The sequence below is a fragment of the Macaca mulatta genome, chromosome 2 (assembly GCF_049350105.2).
Source record: "Macaca mulatta isolate MMU2019108-1 chromosome 2, T2T-MMU8v2.0, whole genome shotgun sequence".
NCBI lineage: Eukaryota > Metazoa > Chordata > Mammalia > Primates > Cercopithecidae > Macaca > Macaca mulatta.
The window spans coordinates 191708033-191735107 of record NC_133407.1 but is presented as its reverse complement, the minus strand read 5'-3'; the positions used below and the strand labels follow the sequence as shown (position 1 = coordinate 191735107).

The following is a 27075-nucleotide window of genomic DNA, read 5'->3' as shown; positions in this document are numbered from 1 at the left end:
TCCTGCCTGCCAGGTTACATATCTGTGCACTGAATAGCAAATGGAATACCTCTAGGGCACAATGTCCTGTTGCAGCAGGCAAGGTGCATTTTCATCACCGATACCTAACCACTTTGTTTGCTGCAGTGGCAACAGCAGAAACATCTGAAACCGTATATTCCTTTTGCATCATAGATGGGGTATTTTCCGCACCTTCACTTAACATAACTACTCCCGAGATATATCATTAAATTGTAAACTCCAACTGTGTAAGTTCAAATATGTCATCTGGAAACATCTTAAAGTTGAGGTCTTCGGTTCTCCAGATTGCAGGTTGGTTCCTATTGGACAACCTGCTGTTTGCACTATAATTGCAGAAACTCTGTGTATAAAGTGGAGATATTCCTAATCTGCTTGTTGACGAAATATAACTTTGGACTTTATCCATGGCTGTCATCTACAAGATTTGTTACAAATTACTTTCAGTTACAAATGTAAAATCAAGGCGGTCAATATCATATCTTCCAGAGAAATTACTGTGTCCTATTATGAAAGTTATAAATCAGGACTTCCTCTGAAATTATTTTCACTGTCCTCTGCTAAGAGTAGCCATAAACACACTGTCATATATTTCTAAGGGACAAACACAAGAACTGGGCAAGTCACGGGATAGGAAATTGAGGCTAAAGAATTATGTGAGAGAATTAAAAGATAAAATAAATGCTAATGATAATCTGACATCATTACCCATACTTCTGCTAACATTTCTGAGTACTAAGTGCCAAGCATTATGTTTAGTGTTTGATATACGCTAGCTCATTTAAATATATGACACCAGAAGAATATCATGGATGACTTCACCAATGGATGGAAGGTGGGCTGGAAAGCCCAGGCTTGGTCTATAAGAAAGGCTCATCTAGCTAAGATCAACTTAGAGTTGGGAAATGGGAGAACAGAAAAGACCTCTCGTTAACAGTAGCTCTCTTCTGGGAATATGAATCTAAGACAATCAATCTCAGAGTAAAACTCAGTCTTGGGAAGGTGCATCTGCGGACTACATAGGCGGTGCTCTGTCCAAAAAAAAAAAAAAAAAAAAAAATGTCCCATCTTTCTCAGCATTGGAGACCTGCTCCAGTGGTGAAAAATTGCCACTTTCCAAGAAGCATTCAAGTTTCTAAGGTCTTTTAAAGCAGGTTTGGGGAATTCCTGGCAGGCTAACTGGAATCTTTTCAGGCTACCAAACATTAGTCGAAAAAGATTTAAGGCCAGAAACGGAAAAGTTCACATATTCTCTCCGGGTCAAAGCACTACAAGCATATGCTAAAGCATCTCCTGGATAAACCATCAGAGATGCCTGAGAATAAAATTGTGAATAAATCCTGACCCTATTCTCTTGCCTATCTTCCTTCTCATGCTCCAACACCACTTCTTTTTCAGAAAGTGCCTTCTTTATGAAATTGTGGGTAAATTAATTCCTGGGCCCACTCAAGGGCTGTTCACGATCCCACTTCCAAAGCCCGCTACCTATAATTCCCGTTTTGCTTTCTTTATCTGACGTCTCTCATTGTTAGCCACCCAGCTGGATAAAAAGAGTCACTGGGAAGAAGACGCAAAGATGAAAAAATATGAGGCAAAAATCATTTTATTTTAAATGTTTTCGGAAAAGTGATTCACGTCATTTTCAGATGCCATGAACAGATAATCTCCAAGGTACCACTCAAGTTAAAGAGACGGGACTCTTTTTCTCCCCCGCCCTTTTCCACGCATCAGTGAAAGGGGAGGGAGAAGACGGAGGAGCGAAGAGGCAGGGAGGCGAAAAAGTGACAGAAGCAAGAGAGAAAGGGAGAGAGGGGTGTTGAAGGAAGGAAGCGAGGAAGGCAAGAAGAGAGGGGTGCTAGGCGTGCTGGAGAGTCTCGGACCTCCGCTTGCCCGCAGGCGCACGGGACCCGCAAGGGCGGCGCAAGACTTCCCCCGCGCGCAGTCACCGCCGTAGCCCCGAAAGCTGGCGACAGGCGCCGCTGTCCTCCCGCCCCGTGGGGTCGCCCCTGCCCTCCCGCGCCCCGGGGCTGGGGGCGCCACCTTGCCAGCTCCGACTGCTGCAGGGAGCGCCGGGGGTGAGTGTGCGGAACAGCGCTGAGCCCGGGAGTGCGCGTCACGCCCGCAGCTGGCGCGCAGGTGGGGAAGGGGCGTGGGGACATGGGGAGTGGGAGGCTGGACAGCGCCTGCTCTCCGCGGAAACGCTGGGAAGCCGGCGCCAAGTCCTTTCCCACACTACTTTGATCCAACAGCGCAGGAATTCAAGAACTGCCCTTTCCTCTTTCTGCCCACAACCCCTGCTCCCTGGGGGCGAAGTTTCGTGGTGCTAGGCGGAGACAGTGGTCAAGGCTGGGAGGGAGGGAGGGGTCTGACCCGGGCCCAAGGGCGAGGGGTGGCAGTCCAAGCCTGCGAGATCCCACTGAGGGCGCAGGCTCCCGGCGCTCCTACCTCGGGGAGCCGCTGGGGTGGAGAGAGACCGGGCACGGGCCAGAATCCAGCAGTGGAAAGAGGGGAGAGTCTTCGAATCCATCTCTCGGTGGGATCTTGGGAGGATTCACGTGGGGGACGGTAAGATAAATGTGAGGAGCTGGAAGAAGCCGTAGATCGGAAATCGCTTGCAGTTTTCCAACTTAATTTCCCGCGGGTACGAACCATTGAGGTAAAAGGGTCGGAGAGAGCTTCCACCTCGCAGCTGCAGCTTGCCTGGCTGCCGCAGGTCTGACTCAAGGTAGGGTTGTTGGCGCCTTCCTGTTTGGAGGGATGATCAAGAAAAAGAGAAAGAGGAATTCGAGAGGCCGACAGAATGAGGGTTCATCCTCAGGGTTCCTGCCCCTAAAGGGGCTGGGAGACCTCAGGGATGACGAGAAAAAAATGCAAACGGAGATGGGCATTTGGGGAGATTCCAATGCTGGATTTGATGTTGAGGTTATTTCAGTTTGCATGAAAGAGGTGGCCACTGATGGGGCCCTGGATAAGAGAGCCTTTCCCAAGGACAGGCACTTTGGAAGAAGCCCTAAGGAATAGATTTTGTTTTTCCTGCATGTTAATTACTTCCCAGGCACCTTGACGATGGTAATATAGTTAAGATGATTTGTTAGGTGAATATTTAAGATGACATAAGCAGGTGGCATTAACTTCTCCCCCATCTTCTGGAACAGATATATAATTATTGCAATTTGATTAAATTTTAGAAGATGTGCTATGCCAAAAAAAAAAAAAAAAAGAGAGAGAGAGAGAAAAAAAAAACAGGAAAACAGTACAAATTTTAAAATGGGTTTCGCTCTAGTTCCGTTTACATACAAGTCTTTGAAATTTGATTTGATGATCAACAGTCTAATGATGCTTACGTTTGGTGTGCCCCATTTGTCTGTGTGTTTCTTGCGAGAGGTGGAATGGACTCTGGGCTACCTTCCGCTGATAAAGTGAGGGTATCCACAGCAGAAGCAAATCTGAGGAAGACTCTGCCATCGCCTGTGGGCTTACAGTCTCTTCCTCTTCCTCCTCTCCATTTTCCCCTCCCAAAACTCATAAACAGGTCCAAGCATCACCACTTCGTGCCCTCCCTAAGGAAAGAGTCGTTCTTGCTTCCCCCCCAACCCCGTTCTAATCTTTGTTTCAAAGTCAGTCTTGAGAATGAAAGTATTTATTCACTGTTTGCCATCAAAAGGGGTTTTCTAAGCTTTGGGAGAGGTGGTTCAATGAAGGAACAAACTCGGATGTTTCTAGAATAAATTTTACACTTGCCTAATATTAACTTAGGAGTTCCTGTGAAAATAACTTATTTTACTAATTTTTAATCCAAGGAAGTTCAGTGTATTTTTCCACACATCTTTCAGTTAGTATGAATCATTTATTCACGTTTCATCCACGTGGGCTTATTACAGAGCTAATGAGCTTAAGTTATATTAAGGGGTTGTTCCCTTTCAACAACATACAAATAACTTATTTGTTGGAATGAGGACTTTAAAGAATAATGCACTTTCTGCCATTTTTGCCTCATTAGCCAAATTTTATTATATAAATGGGTGGGATTGAGCAACAGCACATTTGTAAAGTCAATTTGTTCACTTTTTAAAAATGATTGTTTTACTTAACTAGTTATATTAAGGTTTTATTGTTCTTATAAAGACTACTATAAAGCTGTTAATTAAAATTATACACATACTTTTCTTAGAAAATATTTTGTTTTTATTTAAAGTTGGGTGCATATTTTTCCAAAGACTTTCAAAATTATAACTGATTCTTTTTTTTGAGATGGAGCCTCTCTCTGTCACCCAGGCTGGAGTGCAGTTGCGCAATCTCAGCTCATTGCAACCTCTGACTCCCTGGTTCAAGTGATTCTCCTGCCTCAGCCTCCTGAGTAGCTGGGATTACAGGCATGTGCCACCACGCCCAGCTGATTTGTATTTTTAGTAGAGATGGGGGTTTCACCACGTTGGCCAGGATGGTCTCGATCTTCTGACCTTGTGATCTGCCCGCCTTGGCCTCCCAAAGTGTTGGAATTACAGGCGTGAGCCACAGCACCTGGCCAACTTACTTCTTAATCCGAAATAAAAGGAGTGATAGTTTAAATTTTCTTATCTAGCAAATGTGGTCTTTTTTTTAATTTGATTAACTTTTACGGGAATCATTTTAAGGATGTTTGAAGGGCACTCTCTGGTACATTAGTAATAACTGGATAATGTAAAACAACATGGACATAGCGATATTTGCAAAACCATGGCAGGATTCTCTTTCTTTTCCTATATGAAAGATGGATGGGATGCTGTTTGAGGCAGGGTAAACAAGATGCTGTGTGTTGCCTTCTGGTTGTTAGCTGAAAGCACTATTAATCTTTTAGTGGCCAGGTCCAGAAACCCCTAGGGAAACATATGTAGTGATCCAACCTAGAACCACAGTTCCTGTGCCCTGGAAGTGGAAACTTTGCTTTTCCATTCCCTCAGCTTTAAATTAGAGAAGAAATACTAATTTCTGATCTAAAAGTGAAGAACCCTTGAAGTGCAGTAGGAAAACTCAAAATTGACATCTGAAACAGACATGATCCTTCCACTTGAAAAGGAACAAAAGGGACATATTTTAGAGCCTAGAAATGAACATAAATAGCCAAAAATTACATCAGTGAGTATGTAAAAGGGGAAACTCTATGAATTTCATAATCTTTCCAATTTCTTTGTGTTATGTCCTTCTCTCAGAAGTAATATGTGTCCATTTAACCTAGGGTACAGAGGTCCTGTTTTCTTCTGTGTACAGTGGGAAGATGTGAAAGCATTTCAGCAGGAAACCGTTTCACCAATGACTTCTTGCTATTCTGTGGAGAGTTTCTGTTGGAAGTCAAGAGGGGAAGGAAGAAGGCTGTCAGACAGTCACTAGTGTTTGCCAGCCTAGTCTTTAACCAGGATGTATTGTAGAGATGGTGAGAAGTGTGTGAATTCTGGATGTATTTGGAGGCAAAGGTGACAAGACTTGATGATAGATTAGATATGGCTGGTGTTGGAAGGAAAGGAATTGAGGCTCATGTCTAGATTTATGACCAGAGCAACAGGAAAAAAAATGCAGTTGTCACCAACTGATAAAAGAAGACTAAGGAACAGTTACATTTTGAGCCGCTTACTAGATATCCAGGTGCAGGCATAACAGGGGTAGATGGGACAGAGCTCAAGGAAAAAGCCAGAGTTGGAGATAAGAATGTGTGAGTCATCATTATATAAATGGCATTTAAAAGAATGGGATTTTATGAAATAATTTCAGGGAAGAATGTATTTAAAGGATCAAGCTGAGAAAAGAGTTCTAGAGCAGTCCAAAATATGGATATTGAAGAGGGTAGGAGCCATAAAAGGAAACTGAGAAGGAGCAGTTAGTGGAATAGGGAAAAATCCAGAAGGGTGTGATATTATGGAAGCCAAAAGAAGAATTTTTTTTTTAAAGAAAAAAGGAAATGATGATCAGCTGTGTCCAATGTTGCTAAAGTACAAAATTATGTAAAGGGAAAGAATTATCTTGGAATTTTACATTACCTTCATAAAAGCTATTTCAGTCAAAATGGTAGTGACAAGATTGATCTTTAAGAGTTGAACATAGATTGGTGACCTAGTGATTCCAGTTCTAGGAATTTATCTTACAGATATGTCTGCACTTAAGTAAAATAATAATAGATGTTCACAGTTACTCTTTGCAGTTTTGTATATAAGCAAACAATTGAAAACAACATAAATACGTATACATAGAACACAAGCCAAATAATCTATATATAGTAGTCCCTCCTTATTCAGTTTCATTTTCCCTAGTTTCAGCTACTGGCAGTCAACTGCAGTCTAAAAATATTAAATGGAAAATCTCAGACATACAAAAATCATGTTGTAAATTGCATGTCATTCTGAGTATTGTTCTAATTGTTCTTTGTTATTAGTTATTGTTGGTAATCTCTTACTGTGCCTAATTTATGAATTAAAGTTTACCATAGGTATGTATGGATAGGGAAAAACATAGTGTATATATAGAGAGTTTGGAGTTATTCATGGTTTGAGGCATTCACTGGGTGGGGTGAGGGGGGCGTGGGCCTATGCCTAATAGATAACTAGGAACAACTGTATATATATTCAATGGAATACTGTCCAGGTGTTAAAATTATTAGGTAGCTTTCCATATGTTAAAATTAAAAGATCTGCAATGTCTGCTAAGTTAGCAGAAAAAGTTGCAATGCAGTATGTTTGAAATACTTTCATTTATTACAGAACAAAGAAAAATGAGCCTTTATGTGAAAATATATTTTAAAAACAGTAGATAATAGTAGTTTTCTACAAGGAGGGAAACTGGATGGTAGGGTAAAATGATAGAAGGAAGATAAACTCTATTTTTATATACTTTAATACCTTTGAATCATGTGCACATAGATTAGCTATTCAAAACCCTAAATAAAACTTCACACATGAATCTGAAAAAAAAAATGTAGTTTAAAATATAAAAGAAAATAAAGAATGGGTTATAAGGAAATGAATACTATGTATAACATAACTCTGAAAAAGTTTCAAAAAGAAGATTAAAAGTAGCTGGAGTGGGCCTTGGATACTTGTTTTTAAAATGGGAGTTATTAATGTCAGAAGTAAACCAATGAGGATAAACTACACAGAAGGCAAAGTTGACGGGGGCACAGAAAGGACTACTGTGGGAGCAAATCCTTTAATAAGTGGTAGGGGATGGCATGCCTGGTGCTAGTAAGAGAGGGAACTAGCAGGATGAGGAACAGGGACAGTGCCATTTCCCAGAAACTCCCAGATTTGGATCTGTCCTTTGGCCAGCATCCTACATTCCTAAAGCTAAGTGTGCTTGGGACAGTTGTATGAACGACTGCAGTTGATGGCATCATAAAGTCTCAGGTCTTGTTGTTCAGATCGTCAACCTCTCATCAAGTCTTTCTTACCATGGGTTGCCACTCCCTCCAGTTTCCCACATGCTCCAAACTAACACTGTCTCTGCCCCCCTCTCCCTTCAGTCTCAGGACGGTCCTTTACTGGGACTTCAGAGGTTCTCAGGAATGAATCTCCCTCACCAGTTCCAACTCCTGTATGTCTATCTGCTCAGCTCCTCTGCTTCCCTCCAGGTCTACTGCCATGCTGACCACCCTCTCTGCTCTGGGTCCCACAACTGCCCCCACTCCAATCTGAATTTTGCTTCATAAACAAGTCTTTTAACCACCTGCAACTTGAGCCTCTTCTGTATTTCATGACTTTGTTATTTAAAGGTATTAAGATTATATCACTCCCATCCATAAAAACAGCAAAGCTGTCATGACCCTGAGCCCCCACCGCCATAGCTAGAGTCCCATTTGATCTTTGCTCAGCTATCTTCTCTTAAAAAAAAAAAAAAAAAAAAAAAAAAAAAGCTAATTTTTATTTCCTGTCACCAGCTCCTCCACTCCCATTAACTCCTCTCCCATCACAGGACGGATTCCACTCCCACCAACCCATGAAACTACTTTGGCAACAGTCACTATATTATTAAATCAGAAGCTACTGATCCCTGAAACCTCAGCTCACTGAACGACTCAGGAACACTGGACAGAGCTAACCATTAATCATTCATGCCTTATTTTTCCTGAGGCTCAGAGATACTTGTCTTTCCTGTGAAATCTCTAACAGCACTCTCTCGGTCCCCTTACTGGTATCTTTGATTTTTACTTCTCCATTCGTTTGGGGATCCTTTTCCATTGCCCATTCTTAGCTCTCTTGTTCATTCACTTCCATTTTACGTTTTGGTCAAAGATCCCTTTGAGAGTCTCAAAACAAAAACAGGAAAAAATGAAAATAAAAACAAACTATGTCATTTCTCCCCAAGGGAAAAATGCACATAGATACAAATATTTGCAGATAATTTTAGACAATTAGCAGACCACTGAAGCCCATCAGTGAGAGCTGGGAATCTTTCCTAGACTTTCTTATACAAAAATTTCATCAGTTACTGTAATTTCAGCAACTCCAAATGAGATGATGAATCCTAGTTTGTCCAAATGTGAAGGTGACTCTCAGTTCTAGCATTACCCACTAATAGTCCCCTTTTGCATATCCAAGTCCTTATACATACTGCCTTCATGATTTTTTTCAGACCTGCACGCAACACTATTTCTTCTTTATGTCATTTCTTTAAATTGAATCATATTTTAAAATATCAATAAAAATAAAATTCTTATCAATATTGTTAATGGAAAATGGATACTACTCCAAACATATAAGATGAAATGATAAAAAGAATCTAGCAAACAACATAGTGATACTATGAAATTTTAATTAGGTATTTATTGTCAGCTAAAAGACTTGAGCCTGAGGCTAACATTCTCTTGAAGTAAAAAGTAGATGAGCAAAAGTTAAGAACAAATTTCCACCAAGTTAGAAGTCTTTGAAGTGGTTAATCCAAAGGGAAAGGAAATTGAAAGGAGAATAAAACCGTCACTATCTGATACAACATTATGTAATTCCATGAGCTTGTACAAGTAGTCCACTGAGTAGCACCAGTAGGATACATCCCAGTATTGGGGTAAATTCCCCTCTCTTCTGCATGTCCAGCCCAATCCTCCCTATTAAACTAAAAGCCCTTAAGATGGTGACATGGACAGATGGATGACCTCTATGCTCAGTTAACAGGTTCATAATTAAACTCATCTTTCTCCCCTAAATGTTTAAGCCTCATATAGTCCATACTCTATTAGAGAGACTCTCCCAAATTTCTTTTTTAAAGTTTTCCTCCAGACTCAACTGGATGCAGTCAGTCTACTGTTAGATGGGTGTCTCAAATATACTATACTTTCCTGATCATTCATTACTTATTTAGTCAATATGCTTAGCCTAGACTCTTTTAATACCTTCCAAACTCATCTCCCTGAATCTAACCTTGCCCTCATTATTCATTTTCCCCATACTGCCACCAAATTAATTTTAGGGATTAGTTCTGTCTCATGCTTAAAATCCTTTAGTGGCTCCTCATGTCATTCTGGAAACAAGCCAAGCCCTGTAGCTCATCCTTCCAAGTCCTTCTTCCTCTGAATTCCTGCTCCAACTTTACTTCCAGCCACTCTTCCTTGCCAGCCCACTAGCTATGCTCAGCAATAGGGAACTACTCACACTTCTCTGACAAAGGTTTTCCTTTCTTCTCTCAGCTCTGAATATCCTTCCTTCCACCTGGCAAATTCTTAGTCATTTGCCGAAATTTACATGGATTTGTTTTCCTTCCCAGACTTCTTCCTTTGCTAAAAAGTAATTCACTCCTCTAAACTAGCTGTGAACCTTTTGTAAATATCCATAGTGCATTCACCATGCTATTTGTATTTTATTAATTTACATATCTGTTCTCTCCAGTTAGGCTAGTGAGTACCTGGAAGGCAGAAATGGAGTCGTTTCTGTCTGTATCTTACAGACTGAATGAACTGTAGTGCTCAGCACAAACAGTATCAAAGGGAAACTTCTGTGACTCCCCTGTTGCCTAAGTTAAGAGGAACTGTAAACAAGCCATGTTATGTAACACTTTACAACTACCGTTGAGTAGGAGTGATTTTCTAGAAATCATCTCAAAAAATTGTCTTTCTCTGTTCATTGGTGACTCTGTCTATGGCATTTCTCTCTTTCAAACTTTTTCATAAAAAGACAAAATAAAACCCCAGAGAAGCTTCCTAATGTAATCTTCTGTACCTACAGTCTTTAAGACAGATGGCTGTTTCTCTTATATAACAAAATATCAAGAAATGAAAAGTATATAGCCTCACTCAATAACCCACTTTAAACTGCCTTTATTTTTTGTATACAATATAAATTTACATTACTATAGTTATTTCTATTCCTTTTTTGGAAATGAATATGGGGTTACATTTTCCTTATATCAAACTTTCATCTATTTCAAAACAATGTCAACCAATATTGAACAAAAATATCTGAGTTAAATCTGGAGTTATTAATAAGCACTCATCTTTTGCAGAGGCTTACCTTTCTAGCTTATCTAGGATTCAAAGGTCTTTGGCGCTAATTTAGCTTCAATCTTTCTTTTTCTTTTTGTGTTATCTCCTCATCTTATACCTTATAGTATATCAGTGTAGTAGCATACTTATAGTGAAAAATTAGTGGAATAAAATCTTGTTTGTGTGAACCCAGAAAATCTGAAATAGGTCTCAATTAATTTAGAAAGTTGGTTTTGCCAAGGTTGAGGGTGTGCCTGTGACACAGCCTCAGGAAGTTCTGACGACATGTGCCCAAGCTGGTCAGGGCACCACTTGGTTTTACACATTTTAGGGAGACATGAGCCATCAGTCAATATATGTAAGAAGTACGTTGGTTCAGTCTGGAAAGGCGGGACATCTTGAAGCAAGGGAAGGAAGACTAGTGGGGAGGGACCTTCCAGACCACAGATAGGTGAGACACACACAGTTGCATTCCTTTGAGTTTCTGATTAGCCTTTTCAAAGGAGGCTGTCTCAGTGAGCAGAGGGATAACTTTGTATAGAATGGGAGGCAGGTTTGCCCTAAGCAGCTTGCAGCTTGAGTTTTCCTTAGTGATTTTGGGGATCCAAGATATTTTCCTTTCGTATTGGAGATAGATAGTTTATAGAAGTAAAAAGCAGTATATACATTAAACTAGTCGAGATTATATCCAAATACCTAGACATGAAAAGTCCTTATTTTATAATTATGTTTTGATCCTTTAATAGTTTGTTTTTAAGTCATTTGTGATATTTAGGAAAATATATAAAGCATGGCTTTGTTTTCTTTCTTTCTTTCTTTCTTTCTTTCTTTCTCTCTTTCTTTCTTTCTTTCTTTCTTTCTTTCTTTCTTTTTCTTTCCTTCCTTCCTTCTTTCCTTTTCTTTATTTTTCTTTCTTTCCCTCCCTCCTTCCCTCCCTCCCTCCTTTGCTCCCTCCCTCCCTCCCTTCTTCTTTCCTTCCTTCCTTCCCTCCCTCCCTTGCTCCCTCCCTCCCTCCCTTCTTCTTTCTTTCCTTCCTTCCCTCCTTCCTTCCTTGCTTCTTTCCTCTTTCTCTCATTCTTCTTTTTTTTTTTGAGACATGGTCTTGTTTTGTCATCCAGGCTAGAGTGCAGTAGTAGCATGATCACAGCTCACTGCAGCCTTGAAATTTGGGGGCCAAGTGATCTGCCCACCTCAACCTCCAAAGCAGCTAGAACTACAGGCCCACACCACCATGCGAGGCTAATTTTTCCGTTTTCCTTGTGCAGACAGTATGTCATGATATTGCCTAGGCTAGTCTTAAATTCCTGACTTCAAGCAGTCCTCCTGCCTCGGCCCACCCAAACTGCTGGGATTACAGGCATGAGCCATCACTCCTGGCTTGATTTTTTTCTGATTATCATAGGAAGCACAGTTCCTGACCATTGTATTAATAGCTAAGTAACATCAGAAAAAGACAAATTTGGCACATGCTTACAAGCAAGGGGAGATCAGTTTTATGGTACATGTAAAAGTAAATAGGTTAGTTGCATATTTTCATGCCTTTTTATTAAATAATGTTTGAAATAATAAGTCGCAGATTTGGAAAGTGCCCATTGCAACATTCTGTTTATGTTTTATCAAGTGCAGCTACCACAAGACAGCACTAATAATTCAAGGCATCTTTTGGCAGTTTTTTAGAATCTTGGCAGCTGCTTGACAAGCCAAGGAGGACCCTTCAATCTTAGTAATTCTGGTTGAAATAAAAGCAATGGAGCTGTCTATTCTTACCTTTCATAAATAAAGTCTAGATTGTATGATTTGGAGACTTTCTGTTTTGAGAAAAGGAACCAGGATTTCAAATGCTCCAAAATCCATTTTCTCTCAAATTCATCTGTGAATTTTCCTTTCCCCTCTCTCTCCTGATTAAGTTCACTCAGTCACCATCAATTTTAGAAGATATCAGAAGCGAAAAAATATTATTTATCTTAGTCATAATCCTGGAAAGGGCCTTCAAGTGTATGGATTAAAATCCTTACAAACTTCATTTTTGTCTTAAAGAAGTTTACCAAGATTTAGCTCAATTCTATGCAAACTTCCTTTCTATATATATATTCCCGATTTACCCTCTCACTAAAAGCAGGTGCAATGTCTCATTGAACATCATTGCTATCCTCAGGATCTAAGGGGGGAAATTCTGTCCAGATTGAGGCACTTTTTAAAAAGTGTATGAAAGCCAGTATTTTACTGAGGATTTTTGCATTGATGTTCATCAGGGATATTGGTCTAAAATTCTCTTTTTTTGTTGTGTCTCTGCCAGGCTTTGGTATCAGATGATGCTGGCCTCATAAAATGAGCTAGGGAGGATTCCCTCTTTTTCTGTTGATTGGAATAGTTTCAGAAGGAATGATACCAGCTCCTTCTTGTACCTCTGGTAGAATTCGGCTGTGAATCCGTCTGGTCCTGGACTTTTTTTTGGTTTGTAGGCTATTAATTATTGCCTCAATTTTAGAGCCTGTTATTGGGCTATTCAGGGATTCAACTTCTTCCTGGTTTAGTCTTGGGAGAGTGTATGTGTCCAGGAATTTATCCATTTCTTCTAGATTTTCTAGTTTATTTGCATAGAGGTGTTTACAGTATTCTCTGTGAGAACCCTTGGACACAGGAAGGGGAACATCACACACCGAGGCCTGTCGTGGGGTGGGGGCAGGGGGATGGGATAGCATTAGGAGATATACCTAATGTAAATGACGAGTTAATGGGTGCAGCAAACCAACATGTCACATGTATACATATGTAACAAACCTGCACATTGTGCACATGTACCCTAGAACTTAAAGTATGATAAAAGAAAAAAAAAGTTATATCCCAAGTTTCTCAGGTCATGGTTAAAATTAATGAAAAAAAAAAAAGTATATGAAAGCATCATACTATTGTGAAATTGTAAGTAGACAATTTCACTTCTGCAGTGATATTCAGAAAGGTTACGGTAAAACCAGTGTCATATATGGGAACATTACTCAGAATAAGCATCTAATTTGACATAAGATACAAAATATGTACAATTCGTGTTACAGTAGGGAAGTGCTTTCTGAGTGAATGAATTCTAAAGCATATAAAAGTCAGATCAGATCTTCCAAAATGAAAAGTAGAAGGAATTCTTCTGCCTAGTATACAAACAATTGAGTAGGTAGAAGAATAATATAGAACTATATATAATTCCATGAGTACAATCATGGTAACTTGAGAATAAACTGATTATTTTTACGGTTTCATTTAGATATTTTATTACATGTTATTTTCAAGGGTGGACAAGAAGGATTATCCCCATTTTACAGAAGAGGGAAGTGATTCCCAGAGATGGTTTGTTTTATAGCCAAGAGCAGATAAATGGTGAAACTGGGCACACAAATCCACATTACAACTCAGTCCTATCATTTTCCAGCTATATATTTTGTTGCTCTTTGACCCTAAGTTACTAGACAAAAAACTGTATTCTCCTTTGATTTCATTTATGTGTTTTATCTTTTTATTATTTGTCAGGTTTAAAATAATAATGAACTGCAATATTTACACTTAAAACTAAAAAGTATTTTGTTTCTCATTTCTCACCGTGCAGGTGTTTCTGATATATAAAAATGTGATTTTATTTTAATAACATTTTCTTCATTGTTGAAAACATGCATATATTTATGAAACTTTTTAAATAATAAAATAAAAGCAAGGCTTGGTGGTGCATGCCTGTGGTCCCAGCTATTCGGGAGGCTGAAATGTGAGTAATGCTTGAGCCCAGGTGTTGGGGCAGCCTGGGAAACACAGCAAGACCTCATTGCTCAAAAAAGAAAAAAAATTCTCTAAAATTTTACAACAACATTCTCAAAAAACAATTGAGTATTATTGAGTGGTATATCTTAGCTTTATAAAAAATTTTGCTGAGTTGATAGCCAAAATTATATATCTCAATTCTTGATTTTAGTATATTTCCCATTTGATTATCTAGAAAGTTGAATATCAGTATTTTTCTTACTTTTGTTGTTACCTGAATTCCTCCTTTTTGAGTTATCTGGCAGTGCTTTTTGCTCATATTACTATAGAAGTATTTGTTTTTCCAAAGCTTTGTCTGTTGTATGCTGCAAATTTTCTCCTCCGTTGATGTCTTGGAACTTGTTTCATGGAAATTATTGATGATAAGTAATTTTAAATTTTATGTAGTTTAACATTTCAACTTTTTTACTTTGGTTTGGTTTCAGTTTTCTAAAACCAACAGTAAGCTTGCAACTTTCCATCTAAAGATCTGTTGGGCATTTCTTTATATCTTCTAATTTTTATTACCTTATTTATTTTAATTTAGACTTTTGATGAAGCTGAAATTCATTTTTATGTATCATGTGTGATAAGTTGTTATCATAATCTTTTTTTCTAGAGTCAACACTAATGCCATGTCTTTGAAAGTCATTCTATCCCAACTGTTATGAAACATTAATTTTACCATCTACTGGGTGTTTCTGTTTAACATGATGAGTTCTATTTAATTGCTCCCTTATTTGATTGTTGCAGCAGGAATATATTACTTTTAGTTATTGTAAATTTTATAATATATTAACAACTTGTAGAGCAAGGATTTTTTTTACCACTCTTCTCCAAAATTTTCTTTATTCTCTTCTGTTTGTTCCTCCTTAGTGAGCATGGGCAATTTTGTGAGATAGCAAAAAAGTTAAGATATTTATTAGAATAGCAGTTTGAGTATAGATGAATGTGAAATGACTGACTGGATTTCTCACAGGGAAATACATTGTCTCTCAATTAATTTAGATGTTTCATGTTTGTCAATAAAGTTTTATAATTGACTTCCTGTGAGTTCCACACATTTCTTATTCGGGTTTTTCCTGTGTGTTTCATATCATTTTTTATTTTAAAATTGATGTATAGTATTTTACATATATAGAGAGTACATATAATATTTTGTTGCATGGATAAAATGTGTAACGATCAAGTCAGGCTATTTAGAGTATCTATCAGCTTGGGTATTTATCACTTCCATGTGTTGGGAACATTTCAAATTCTTCTAGCTACTTTGAAATATGAATTAGGGAAAATAGCTAATGCACGCTGGGCTTAATACCTAAGTGATGGGTTGATAAATGCAGCAAACCACTATGGCACACATTTACCTGTGTAACAAATCTGCACCTCCTGCATGTGTACCCTGGAACTTAAAAAAATAAAATAAAATAAAAACAGATGTGCTGTACACTGTTGCTAACTATAGTTACCATATTCTGCTATCAGACATTAGAACTTATGCCTTCTAACTAACTGCATATTTGTACTCATTAACCAAACACTTTTCTTTGCCTCATTTACACGCACATTCATTTCTTTTATGAGATCAACTACTTTTAGCTCACACATATGAGTAAGAACATATGAAATTTGTCTCTGTGTCTGGCTTATTTCTCTTAACATAATGACCACCAGCTTCATCTATATGATTGCAAATGACATGATTTCATTCTTTTTTATTGGAAAATAGTATTCCATTGTGTATGTATCCCACATTTTCTTTTTCTGTTCATCCACTGATGGACAATTAGGTTGATTCCGTATCTTTGCTATTATGAATAATGCTGCAATAAACATTTAAGTACAGGTATGCTTTGATATACTAATTGCTTTTCCTTTGAATACATATCTGGTAGTAGAGTTGCTGGATTATATTTTCAGTTTTTTGAGAAATCTCCATACTGTTTTCCATAGTGGCTGTACAATTTATATTCCCATCAATGTGTATAAAAGTTCTGTTTCTCTGTTTCCTTATGAGCACCTGTAATTTTTTGTCTTTTTAAAAATAGCCATTTTAACCTGGGTAAAATGATAACTCACTGTGGTTATGATTTACATTTTCCTTGTCCTTTGCCCACTTTTTAATGGAATTATTTGTTTTATTTTTTCTGTTGAGTTCATCATATATTCTAGATATTAGTCCCTCGTCAGATGAAGAGTTTGCAAATATTTTCTCCCATTCATCAGGTTGTCTCTTCACTCTGCTGATTAATGCTTTGCTGTGAAGAAGATTTTTAGTTTAATATAGTCCAATTTTGTTTCTGTTGTCAATGCTTTTGAGGACTTAGCCATAATCTCTTCCTAAACCAATGTCCTGAAGTGCTTTGCCTGTTTTCTTCTAGGAGCTTAATTGTTTTGAATCTTACATTTAAGTCTTTTTTTAAAACTTTTTTTTTACTTTTTTTTGTTATAATTTAAGTTCTAGGGTACATGTGCATAATGTGGTTTGTTACATATGTATACATGTGCTGTGTTGGTTTGCTGTGCCCATTAACTCATTTACATTAGGTATTTCTCCTAATGCTATCCCTCATCAATCCCCCTACCCCATGACAGGCCCTGGTACGTGATGTTCCCTGCCCTGTGTCCAAGTTATCTCATTTTTCAATTCCCACCTATGAGTGAGAACATGTGGTGTTTGCTTTTCTGTCCTTGTGATAGTTTGCTCAGAATGATGGTTTCCAGCTTCATTCATGTCCTTGTAAAGTACATGAACTCATCCTTTATATGGCTGCATAGTATTCCATGGTGTATATGTGCCACATTTTCTTAAGCCAGTTCTATCATTGATGGACACTTGGGTTGGTTCCAAGTCTTTGTTATTGTGAATAGTGCCGCAATAAACATACGTGTGCATGTGTCTTTATAGTAGCATGATTTATAATCCTTTGGGTATATCCCCAGTAATGGGATGTCTGGGTCAAATGGTATTTCTAGTTCTAGATCCTTGAAGAATCACCACACTATCTTCCACAATGGTTGAACTAGTTTACAATCCCACCAACAGTGTAAAAGCGTTTCTATTTCTCCACATGCTCTCCAGCACCTGTTGCTTCCTGACTTTTTAATGATCGCCATTCTAACTGTTGTGAGATGGTATCTCATTGTGGTTTTGATTTGCATTTCTCTGATGACCAGTGCTGATGAGCATTTTTTCATGTGTTTCTTGGCTGCATAGATGTCTTCTTTTGAAAAGTGTCTGTTCGTATGCTTTGCCCACTTTTTGGTGGGTTGTTTGATTTTTTTCTTGTAAATTTGTTTAAGTTATTTGTAGATTCTGGATATTAGCCCTTTGTCAGATGGGTAGATTGCAAAAATTTTCTCCCATTCTATAGGTTGCCTGTTCACTCTGATGGTAGTTTATTTCACTGTGCAGAAGCTCTTTAGTTTAATTAGATCCCATTTGTTTATTTTGGCTTTTGTTGCCATTGCTTTTGGTGTTTTAGTCATGAAGTCCTTGCCCATGCCTATGTCCTGAATGGTATTGCCTAGGTTTTCTTCTAGGGTTTTTATGGTTTTAGGTCTAACCTTTAAGTCTTTAATCCACTTTGAGTTGATTTTGGATATGGTGAGAGAGATTAATTTAGTTTCACTTTCTACATTCAGTTTTCCTAGACCATTTATTGAAGAGACTCTTTCCTCAATGTATGTTCTTGGAACCCTTGACAAAAATCAGTTGGCTGTAAATATGTAGACTTATTTCTGGGTTCTGTATTCTATTCCATTGGTCTCTGTGTCTGTTTTAGTACTATGCTATCTTAGTTACCATAGCCTTGTAATATATTGAGTTCAAGTAGTGTGGTATCTCCAGCTTTGTTCTTTTCGCTCAGGATTGCTTTGGCTATTTGGGCTCTTTTAGGTTCCACACAAATTTTATGAATTTTTTTCTATTTCTCTAAAAAATCTCATGGGTATTTTGTTAGAGATTGCATTGAATCTGTAGATCACAAGGGGCAGTATGATCATTTGAAGGATATTTACTCTACTGATCCATGAGCATGGACTATCTTTCCTTTTGTGTCCCCTTTAATTTATTTCAACAGTGTTTTGCAGTATTCCTTTTAGAAATCTTCCATTTCCTTGGTTACATTTATTCCTAGGTATTTTTTATTTTTGTAGCTATTGTAAATGGGATTGCCTTCTTGATTTATTTATTAGTACATTAATTAGCATATAGAAATGATTCCAATTTTTATACACTGATTTCGTATTCTGCAACTTTATTGAATTTATCAGGTCTAAGAGTTTTTGATTGAATCTTTAGGTTTTTTTTATATATAAGATCGTATCATCAGCAAAGAGGGACAATTTGATTTCTTTTCCAATTTGATTGCCTTTTCTTTCTTTCTCTTGCCTGATGGCTCTTGCTAGGACTTCCAGTAATATACTAAATAGGAGTGGTGAAAATTGTCAGCCTTGTGTCTTGTTCTGGTTATTAGGGGAAAGGCTTTCAGTCTTTCTTCAGTCAGCATGGTATTACCTGGGGTTTGTTATGTTTGACCTTTATTATGCTGAAGTATGTTCCTTCTATGCCTAGTTTGTTGAAAAATTTTTCCATGAAGATGTGATGAATTTTATTAAATGCTTCTTCCATGTCTATTGAGATCATCATATGTTTTTTGTACTTCGGTCTGTTGATGTGATGTATCATGTTTATTAATTTGCATGCATCAAACCATTCTTGCTTCCCTGGGATAAATCCCATTTGATTGTGGTATATTATTTTTTTATGTGCTGTTGGATTTGGTTTGCTAGTATTTTGTTGAGAATTTCTGTATCTATGTTTATCAGTATATTGGCCAGTAGTTTTCCTTTGTTGTGCCCTTGTCTGGTTTTGGTATCAGGATAATGCTGGCATCATAGAATAAGTTAGGTAGAATTTTCTCCTCTCCAATTTTTTGGAATAGTTTGAGGAGAATTGGAGTTAGTTCTTCTCTAATAGTTTGATAGAATTTGGCAGTGAAACCATTAGGACCTGTACTTCTGTTGTTGGGAGACTGTTTATTACTAATTAAATCTTATTGTTATTGATCTGTTCACATTTTTAATTTCTTCCTGATTCAATCTTGTTCAGTTGTATGAGTCCAGGAATTTATCTATTTCCTCTAGATTTTCTAATTTTTTAATGTATAATTGTTCATAATAGTGTCTGATGATCCTTTGCATATCTGTGATATCAGTTGTAATGTCTTTTTTTCATATCTGATTTTGCTTGGGCCTTCTTTCTTTTATTTCCTGGTTAATCTATCAAGTGGTTTATTTATTTTGATTATCTTTCAAGACACAAACTTTTCATTTCATTTATCCTTTGCATTTTTTCATTTGCCTCTACTTTATTTAGTTCTGCTCTGATCTTTATTAGTTCTTTCCTTCACTTATTAGGGATTTGGTTTGTTCTTGCATTTCTAGCTCCTTAAAGTGCATCTTTAAATTGTCTATTTGAAATCGTTCTACTTTTTTATGTGGGCATTTATTCTATCAGCTTTCTTCTTAGCACTGCTTTTGCCGTATCCCATAGATTTTGATATGTTGTGTTTGAATTTTTGTTTGTTTCTAGAATTGTTTTGATTTCCACTGTAATTTCTTCCTTGACCCAGTGGTTGTTCAGGAGCAAGTTATTTAATTTGTATAGTTTACAAAGTTGCTCTTTTTATTGATTTCTAGTTTTATTGTAGTCTGAGAAAATATTTTGTGTAATTTCTATTTTTAAAAGTTCGTTGAGACTTGTTTTGGGTCCTAACATATTATTACATTTTCTTTTGATTTCGGCTAGTTTACAGAAAAGTCATATATTTTTATTCATTTACCTTTTATCTATTTAATTTGCTTAATTCTTATTAATATGAATAGATTTTTATTTGATTTTCTTGGCTATTTAAACCAGTCAATATATCATCACATAGAAAATGGGGTTAAAAATAATAGACAATACTTTGAATGTAAAACTTTTAACTCAGCAATATTTTTTCTGCTTCATGTACTAAATAATAGCATATAATTATATTTAGAGAGCTAGCCCATTTTAAGTATTATAAATCACTCTCAATCGTGCAAACCAAATAGTGTGTCCTTCAATTAAGGGTCCTTCTTTGACTCAAAAAGTTATTTTTAAGAAGCTATTTCAAACATGCATATTTGGAGTTTTATGTTTAAGTATTTTCAGTTGATGCACAGTTTTAATATTGCATTTTGGCTAGAAAATGTAGTTAGCATGATTTCTAATTGACATGCTTAACTAAGCTTTTCTTTTTTGATTTATATGCATTTAATTTGTAATAAGTACCACTGTACATTTGACAAACAGCAAATTACATACTGGATACTACACTGATAACACAGCATTGTATTCAGCATTCCATATTCTTATGTTATTGTATATGATTGCTAGAAATGCACTGAAGTCTCCCTCTATAATAATATTTGTCTATCTTCCACTGGACTTAACCATCTTATGCTTATTTGTATGCTATGGTGTTCGATTTGGGGGCACTTAAAAATACATGATTGTCCGATATTTCTATGAGAAATTTACTTTATTTTATTACATTCATCTTGTCTAATGTTAGCCTTATTATTTTTCCTTTAAGTCTGCCTAAAGTTTGTGGGCCTGAGTCATTTTATTGAATTTTTCTTAAAAGCAAAATATTGTTAAATTTTTTTACCCAATCTGGATACACAATCTGGTTATGTTTTTCCTTTCAGTAGATGAACTCACATTATTTTTTAATTAGCTACCATAAATATCAGGTTCCATTTTACCTGATCAAACAAGTTTCAGTGTTTTATTTTTTCTTTTGTCATTTCTTTCTCTTTTGTCATTGTCTCTTTTTATGGATGAATAATTTCTTCATTTATTTCTTCTTTTGGAAAAAATACATGTTTAGTCAATTTTAACTTATAGCCAAATGGAGTTTATATGGATTCTACTAGAAACTGATATAGGTCATGCTTTGAATTCCTTAGCATTTTCAGATCTTATAGCCTGACAGGAAATGGAAGGAAAAAACAGTCCCAAAAGAAACTTCTTTCATCGGAAATGTCGTTGTTCATTCCATTTGATGTTGCTGTCTTTACTATAATAAACTTTAGCAGTGCCTCATTTTACGCTTGACCAAACCACACATTTCTGGATGTAGGCATTTTTCCCAAGGTCCCAAGCAGACAGTGGGCATAGAAATGACTTCCATTTCTCCCCATACTTTCTTTTGATGCCATTCTTTGACCCATTCACTCAGGGTGTGGAAGATTGAATCAGCCAGCATTATCTTTATCTACCTTCTAGACAGCTTTTTTGAAGGTGAAATTTAATATTGTTATATTTCCATCCTCTGTGGCTTCCATCAAACTGAATCACACTATTTCAATGGAAATTCCTGAAACTTTGACCAGGAAGATATTGGTATCACTAGTCATTTTCTAAAAATGGCTCTGTTGTTTCCTCTTTTACTGGTTTATAAAGTATTTCAATCTGAACTCAGGTAGATGAGGAAGTACATGCAATCTTGAAAATATGTATGTTCCCCAACTTGTGACTTTGACACAGTTTATATTTCATGTGAAGAAGAAATCACAGTTACTTTGCACAGGAGTTAATTTTAAGAAGCATTTGACTAGTATGTGTATATACTGACATGGAACTCATCTGAGATAGATCTTCTATCAGCTCTTACAAGCTTAGAATATTAAAACTTCCTCTTGCTATTCCCCAGATAACTTGACTTTGTTTTTATGTGCCAATAGGCCATATAGTAGGTACTAGAAAGTAATCCTGATTTCAGATAACTTATTAATTTGTTTTTTCCCTTAGTTCAGAAATGTTCCTCATTTCATACTTCTTGGATTATCATATATTAAATACTTAAAATTATATATGAACCATAGTGGCAAAATTGGAGATTATCCAGTACTCTGGCTCACTGGTTTCTCTGAATGATTTACCATAGATCTACCCTTGCAGTTCATTTACTTCCAGGTTATTCAATGGAATTCTATTTTAATAAAAAAAAAAAAAAGCCTCCCTACAGACAAACACTCAAACTACTTCAATGTGATAGTTCTTGGCAGGACTGCACATTGAAACTGCAATTTTAAAAAAAGAACAAAGGAGATCTAGGAGTAAATAGGGAAAAATTGAAATTACTGGGCTTTTTTTTAATAATGGGATGTCTTTGAAACATAAAGGACATGACAATGATTTCTCAAATGTCAACAGATGAAACAGTCCTGAATTGTATATAATAGCAAAAGAAAAGTGTTAATATTAAAATTATGAAAAGATGTATTCCAAATGAAAGTGTTTTGACTAGTGGTGTTCTGGGAAATGTTTAAAAACAAAGCTTGGGGAGAAAGAGGAAAAGCCCTGATTCATGAAGTTTGCCAATTTCCATAGTGTAAATATTCCCAACATGATCAATTTCAAGCTCCCAGCATGAAGTCACTGAACACAGAGTCAGAAAGAAATGCGCCCAGTGATTCTCATGAGCCAGTGAAAGTAATCTCCAAATGATATGGTGTGGCTCTGTGCCCCTACTCAAATCTCATCTTGAATTGTAATCCCCATGTGTTGAGAGAGGGAAGTGTTTGGATCATGGGGGTAGTTTCCCCCATGTTTTCTCATGATAGTGAGTGAGTTCTGATGAGATCTGATGGTTTTATAAGTGTTTGATAGTTTGTCTTTCATATGCACTCTCACCTGCCACCATGTAAGAAATGCTTGCTTCCTCTCCTGCTGTGATTTTACATTTCCTGAGGCCTCCCCAGCCATGCAGAACTGTGAGTCAATTAAACCTATAAATTACTCAGTCGTGGGCAGTCTTTTATAGCAATGTGAAAATGGACTAACATAGTTAATTAGTACAAAGAGTGGGGTACTGCTATAAAGATACAGAAAACGTGGAAGCAACTTTGGAACTCGGTAATGGGCAGAGGTTGGTAGAGTTTGGAGGGCTCAGAAGACAGGAAGAAGTGGGAAAATTTGGATCTTCCTAGGATTATTTAATGGTTTTGACCAAAATGCTGATAGTGATATGGACCATGAAGTCCAGGCTGAGGTGGTCTCAGGTGGAGATGAGGAACTTCTTGGGAAGTGGAGCAAAGGCCACTCTTGCTATGCCTTAGCAAAGGGACTGGTGGAATTTTGCCCCTGCCCTACGGATCTGTGGAACTTTGAACTTGAGAGAGATGATCTGAAATAGGAACTTAGGTTTTAAAGGGAAGCAGAGCATAAACGTTTGGAAAATTTGCAGCCTGGTGATGCAATAGAAAAGAAAAACTCATTTTCTGAGAATAAATTCAACCTGCTGCAGAAATTTACATAAGTAATGAGAAGCTGAATGTTAATCACCAAGACAATGGGGAAAATATCTCCAGGGCATATCAGAGATCTTGGTGGCAGCCCCTACAATCACAGGCCCAGAGACCTAGGAGGGAAAAATGGTTTCTTGGGCCTGGTCCAGGGCCACTCTGCTCTTTGCAGACTCAGGACTTGGTGCCCTGTGTCCCAGCTGCTCCAGCTCCAGCTGTGGCTAAAAGGGACCAAAGTACAGCTTAGGCAGTTGCTTCAGAGGGTGCAAGCCCCAAGCCTTGGTGGCTTCTACGTGGTATTGGGCCTGCGTGTGCACAAAAGTCAAGAATTGAGGTTTGGGAATCTCCACCTACATTTCAGACAATGTATAGCAATGCCTGGTTGTCTAGGCAGAAGTCTGCTGCAGGGGTAGGGCCCTCATGGAGAAACTTTGCTAGGGCAATGTGGAAGGGAAATGTGGGGTCAGAGCCCCCACACAGAGTCTCCATTGGTCACTGCCTAGTGAAGCTGTGAGAAGATGTCACCATCCTTCAGACCCCAAAATGGTAGATCCACTAGCAGCTTGCACTGTGTGCCTGGAAAAGTCACAGGCATTCAATATCAGCCTGTGAAGGAGCTGCCTAAGGCTGTGGAAGCCCATCCCTTGCATCAGCATGCCCTGGATTTGAGACATGGAGTCAAAAAACATTATTTTGGAGCTTTAAGATTTAATGACTGCCCTACTGGATTTCGGACTTGTATGGGGCCTATAGGCCCTTTGTTTTGGCCAATTTCTACCATTAGGAATGGAAGCATTTATCCAATGTCTGTATCCCCGTTACATCTTGAAAGTAACTAACTTGCTTTTGATTTTATGGGTTCATAGGTAGAAGGGACTTGCCTTGTCTCAGATGAGACTTTGGACTGTGGACTTTTGAGTTAATGCTGAAATGAGTTAAGACTTTGGGGGACTGTTGGGAAGGCATGATTGGTTTTGAAATGTGAAAAGACATGAGATTTGAGAAGGGCCAGGGACAGAATGATACTGTTTGGCTCTGTGTCCCCACCCAAATCTCATCTCAAATTGTAATCCCCATGTGTCAAGAGAAGGACCAGTAATACTCACATGTAGAGAGAGGGAAGTGATTAGATTATGGGGGTGGTTCCCCCATGCTGTTCTCATGATAGTGAGTTCTCATCAGATCTGACGGTTTTACACATGTTTGACAGTTCCTCCTTCATATGCTGTCTCTCCTGTCACCATATAGGATATGCCTGCTTCCCCTTCTGCCATGATTTTAAGTTTCCTGAGGCCTCTCCAGCCATGTGGAACTGTGACTCAATTAAACCTCTTTTTTTTTCTTTTTAACAAATTATCCAGTCTTGTGCAGGTTTTTACAGCAGTGCTAAACAGCCTAACACACCAGAAAACCACTGGGATAATCTTTACAGCATTTTAAAAAGTGGTTACTAGGCTAGATAAGATCTAATTGGTAAAGGTAAAAGGTGTCTTGTGCCTAGTGGTACTCACTTTCACATTTAAAGTAACGAATGAGGCAATGTGGTAAAGTTGAAAATGATTGAGATCATAAAATCAAAAACTCACAGATTTGAATCCCAGCATCGTAACCTAGTATGCGATTTTAACAAAATTACCTACTTTATCTGTCTTATTTCATTTATTTATTTTTAATCGACAAAAACTGTATATATTTATGGTGTGCAACATGAAATATGTATACATTATGGAATGGCTACATCAAACTAATTCACATATGTATTACCTCATATATTATTTGTGTTAAGAACTCTTAAAATCTCTCTTAGCAATTCTCAAGTATAGAATACATTGTTATTACCTATTGTCACCATGTTATACAATAGAGCTCTTGAACTTATTCCTCTTATCCAACTCATATTTTTGTGATCTATGACCAACTGTCATTCTCCAGCCCCTGGTAACCACCATTCTATCCTGTTTCTTTGAGTTTAATCCTTTTTGATTCCAAATATTAAGGCTTCAATTATCCATCTGTAAAATATTGCAAGATTGGAACTATTTAGCAAACATCTTAAAATGATTAAAAGACACAATAAAGCCAATAAACATGAATGTATCTGGTATATAAATAGGAATTATTATTTTTCTTCCAGCTTCTATACCACTTGTTTCCTTCTAGCTGTCCTTACTCAATAGAAAATATAAATTGAAGTCAGAATATGAATTATAATTAGCAAGGGAATGATATGACTCTAGTTGTTAATATACCTACGTAGCTACTTGAAAATTACTCTTATATAGGAGGGAGAGTTCATGAGAAATGCAGGCACCAAAGGAGGAATTCAATACCAAAATTCATTTTCCTTTCCATCTTTGACAAAATGTAAAAAGCTATGGGCAATGACACATGGATAATCTTCATGACCCGATTTTGTTACTTATTATTGTGTAGCCTCTATGATTCAGGAAAAGGAAGTCAAAGAATGTGGAAGGGGTATTGAGTGGGCCAACCTATGGTATTTGCCACAAAAATACAATTCTGTAAAAGGTGGGAATGATGTGTCATGGGAATTCATGAAAGAAAATAACTTTTGGCTATAATAAACAGGGGTGATTTTAAAACCTGACATTAAAAATATGTCTGCAGTGTTTTAATGAATGAAGATGGTCAGATTTAGAAGATTGTGGGTGAATCAAAAAAATATATATATATATATAAACTGATACAGAAGTAGAAAAGATTAATTTTTAATTAAAAGGTAAGTCGCTTAACATATTCCAAATGCAAAGTAAGCTTAGGGTAGCATCAGGAAGTGTACTAGCTTGGTACTAGGTTAGCAAATGAGCCTATGGATCTGTCTTTTATTTCCTATATAATGACCATATTTGAAGATGCATACACTGTATTAACTGCTTTATTTATGTTTTATTTAAATCCCAAATGATACTAAAAAGAAAGCATCATGCCATTTGTATAGAAGAAGGAACTGATGACCAGTTTACATTGATGATCTAAGGTTATACAATTTATCACTCAAGAAACATTGAAAGTTTTTGACAAGGGAAGTAACATGATGGAAAATGTAAGTTCCTGCAGTTATTTGACATTCTCAAATTAAAATTCTTGCCTTACTTTACACTGAAGGCAAATTTAGAAGCTATTGATTACTATAGATGTCAATGGTTTATTCTTCATATAGCATATGGTAATGTCTTAGTAACATTCCTTCTAAAAACAAGAGTGACACCCAGCCCCCAGCATTTCACTCACCTCCCTCGTTGCAGCATATCAGTGAAGGGGCTTTTGCCTTTTCTGGTATATAAAACAAAAGTTATCTAGGCAATTATTAAATGCAAGTTTTCATTGAGGGATAAATTAATCCATCTACTCTCATGAAATGCACTAGTTTAGATTCATTTTTCAGTTTCATGTGCAGAGAAGTGAACCTTGAGCAAATTTGAAACATGACAGGAAAATGTAATTAAGGAAAGAACTAAGTTTCCAAACACAATTCTATG

At 37.2% G+C, this 27075-nt stretch overlaps 1 protein-coding gene across 1 annotated transcript in view; it reads left to right on the top strand.

Annotated features, from left to right (window-relative positions):
* The first annotated feature begins 1621 nt into the window (after positions 1–1621).
* The window catches only part of HTR1F (5-hydroxytryptamine receptor 1F), a 199613-nt gene continuing 174159 nt past the window's right edge, over positions 1622–27075 (top strand). The window contains exon 1 of the mRNA XM_077989900.1: positions 1622–2093. The gene's annotated coding sequence lies outside the window, so the exon portion shown is untranslated. The remainder of the gene's footprint in view (positions 2094–27075) is intronic.